This window comes from Serinus canaria, chromosome 1, assembly GCF_022539315.1.
Source record: "Serinus canaria isolate serCan28SL12 chromosome 1, serCan2020, whole genome shotgun sequence".
Taxonomy (NCBI): domain Eukaryota; kingdom Metazoa; phylum Chordata; class Aves; order Passeriformes; family Fringillidae; genus Serinus; species Serinus canaria.
Window position 1 is genome coordinate 96,142,169 of NC_066313.1, and position 3,817 is coordinate 96,145,985.

Below are 3,817 nucleotides of genomic sequence, written 5' to 3' on the forward strand. Positions count from 1 at the left end.
TACAGTACTCGGTAAAGAAATTTCTTAAATGTAATATCACATAATCCCATTATTTTGCAACTAGGTTGTTAGACCCTAGACTTGGTCTGGTCAATTTTACACCAGAATACTACACAAAAGGCATACAATATAGTTAATGCACTGTATCAATTCCCTTGCTCAATGCATCAGATTGTTGGAAGCAAACCCACTCAACTGCATTTAACAGGATGAGATGGGGGAAAGAGCAGAAGGAACATTTTAGAACTAATCTTTCTGTATGGGCTGCAGCTTGTGTGCCCAAAATGCTTCTGCAAAGTTACAGGTGAGTTCCAACAGCTCTGTGAAACTGCCTCCGTTTTGACAGACTTTAAAGCCATGGGAACAGAAAATGGTGAGGGGTTTGGTGTTTAATTCTCTATGCCCCCTGGTCCATGCCTGGATTCTGGTCTGAAGATCTGTCAGTTCAGCCTGGAGGGAAACATTCCTCTCTCTGCAGCATTCTTTTGAGATTGAAAAAAAAAAAAAACAAAAACAAAAACCATTGCATTGCAGAATTTGAAGGTTTTAGTTCATATTTGTACATAAATTTTATATTGACTTGTTCCACTGCCATAGTGCAAGTACACATTTTTGGCTCTCTTGGTAAGAGGATTTGATGTTTGCAGTTTTGCTGGAAGCTCTTGTCATAGACTCCAGGGTTTTTAAATGTCAAATGCTCAGAGCCTGGTGCTGAGGTATTGGACTGTGGGGAGTGAAACCTCAATGTCTTTCTTGTACTGAAGGGCCCAAAACTGAACTGAGATAAAGACTCTCCTTAGCCCTTCTTTGGTTAATGCTTTTATAGGAATACTTTATTCTCTTTTTCTGCAGTAGCCAGGTTAATTTCTATTCGGTCTTTAGACCTTGCTGTTTTCTCCCTGCTCACCAAGCTCTGAGTGCTTTCTCTGCTCTTGTTGCAAGCCAGTCTCCTCCAATGCTGTCTTCTGTTTATTGTTTCTATTTATTGGTTAGTTTTAGTGCCTGCAAATACATTTTTGCAATGGCTATCAGCAAGGAGCTTACATTAAATACACAGATCATACATACAGAAGCTTTAAGGCATCTGCAAGTGATTTTGTTATCATTTCCCCAATTTTGCTATCCATTTCTCTTTTTGGTTCTTTTTGCACATCTGTCTACATCAGTTAGAAGAGTCAACTTATGTATTTCAAAATCTGAGCAAGATAACTGCTTTTCTTGAATAATTTCATGGGTAAATTATGCAATGTTACACTGAATGTTGTGTTAACTATGAATAGGTGGGGTTGTACCCTCATTCTTGAAATGAGGGTCAGCACTAGAAAGAAGGCATTGCTGCAAGACCTTAAGACTCCAAATAAACTACCCAGATTTATGATGAACACAGTTGGAATCCTAATTTTGATAAATAAGTTAAAGCAACTTGCTGTAAGTTTTCTTTTAGAAGACAAAAGGAAAAAAAAGGAAACGTGAATTCTCCAATCTGATTACAAAACAACTGATGACAAAACTCACAGGTGAAGGACCAAAGCAATTACAAGTTCCTGCTTTATTTTAAATTGTATACTTCACTCAGAGCAGCAGCAATATACATTTGCTCTTACCAGTGGGTCCTCCCCTAACACATAATGTAGTAGGAAGTACTTTTTTGGTTTTTGGTTACTTTGTGTTTCAGAGGAGGCAAGAGATTATGTGCAACTTCTGAGGGAAACTGAAGTTTTAAAATCAGTAAACCAGTAACTCCTCAAATTATATTCTGGAGTTCTGAATGGTAGTGCATTTACTGTCACCACTTTTGAAGGGAAATATTGCTGTATTTTGCTTTCCACATTTCATTGGTTTAAGGAAAAAAAAAGGCAGCAAAAGCACACTCTGTGTTTCTATTAATGTTTAGCTAAACCTGCAGTTTCACTCTGTAGAGAATTGAAACTTGTGGTGCTCTTAGATGGGTAACAGCAAGTTTCTAATATAAAGAAGAATCAGCCTTATTAAAAAAAAATGCTGAGTGTCTGCCTAGATATTAAAATATCTGCAGTTTGTGGGTTTAGACTGCAAGGAAGATCTCCAAAGACCCTGTGCACATGCAAATAATTATTGGTTTGGGTGATTGGACATGGATTAAGAAACCCACTTGCAACCAAACCAAGTAGATATTAAGCATCTCATGTTCTGGTGTCACATAGCAAGGACATGGCTGGGTACTTGAAGAAATCAACATATACATTCCAGCTTGTGTCAAATCATTCTCTTCTTTCATAATTAGTTAAGCACATTATCTTTGCTATAGGATCAATAATATAAGTGAGTGGAGCTAACTTTCCTTTGTTGTGACATCCACAGTGAAATATCCAGAGCAGAATAGCTAGTGTAGAGTGTTTGCTAGTGTGGAGTGAAGGTTTTCCTCCTACCAGAAATTTCTTGAATGGTCTTTCAACACATAGCAGGGTTTTAGTAAGATTTTTGCATTAGTTATGGTAGCACTCAATGAAAACCTCAGTGTTTTTTAAAAAGCAAAATCCAGTTATCAGTAAAGAGAAGAATTATTCTGCATTGCAGTACTTAGCATTCAGGCACAAAGGTGAGAAATATAGTCCTGAATTAATATATTTGGGAATTAATAAGCCCTTTTCTAGGCCTTGACTGAAATGGTAATGATGCTGTACAATTTCCCTGTTTATGTCTATATGACTCAGACACTAAACACAGGAAATTTGAAAGTGTAATTACAAATTGTTTCCCTGTTTATTCTTCAGGTTCCTATCACCTGAAATGAATTTCTCAGCTCCATTATAGTCAGAGAAATGATAAATTGCAATTTCAAATGTAAAGAAAAATATGTGGAGAAGGAAGGCATGAAAAACCCCACAAACTCCACCTAATAAACATCCTAAAAATCAAACCAGTCTGTTCTGGTGAGCATGAAGGCTTGTAAGTACGAAACTGTCTGAAAGAAGCCATGTTCTGTGAAATGCTGGATTGTCATCACCATAAGTCTATTCATGTAGTTTTAAGCTTTGGCCCTTCTACACTCTCCCACACAGTTTTGACCTTGCTGTATGCCATTTCCTGTGCCCTTGCCACTATCTATTTTATCCTCATTGGGTTTGTTTCCCTTCCCCAAAGTCCCATTCACTTAACAGACTTTTCTTCCATAGAGTATTCAACTTAGAACCGTCCCTGTTCTTGAAGCTATTTTCATCAGGAGTGACCGCCAAATAAGAATGACTAAACTTCCAAAACTGAACTATTGTTAACATCAATAACCAACTTCTGTTTCTCTTTTCATGCAGCTTACACTAAAAAGAGGGGGAGGGGGAAAGGAGGAACTTGAGCATCTTCAAATCTTTGTTTAGTCTGAAGTGACTGACTTATGCTTATGTAACACATTTTTCTCCTTGCTGATTGATCTTAAACTTTGTGGCCAAATATTTCACAATTGTCCTTTGGAATTCCCCATAGCTTGGGTGTTAACCTTTTTTTTTTTTTTTTTTGAGCAATTTTTATAGTTTTTGATGGTGTGGCACTGTATCTAGGTAAAACACAGTTTGAAATGAAAATTCAAAAGTAGCATGGAAGAGAGCAAATTGCAGCATATGAGAATAAAAGCACATGGATGTATGAGAAATGTAAGAATTTGTTTAAAGGGGGAAAAATAAGAGTACTTAGTTATTTTTGTGGGGGCGGAGCAGTAGATGAGGTGCTGTTGTTTGAAGTACAAATGTTAGAGGAAGTAGGCTGCAGCAGTTGTTTCACATTCAATTATTTCTCAAGCTGCATTCGAGGTGAAAAGTAGGGATGGAGTAGTGATTTTGTGAGT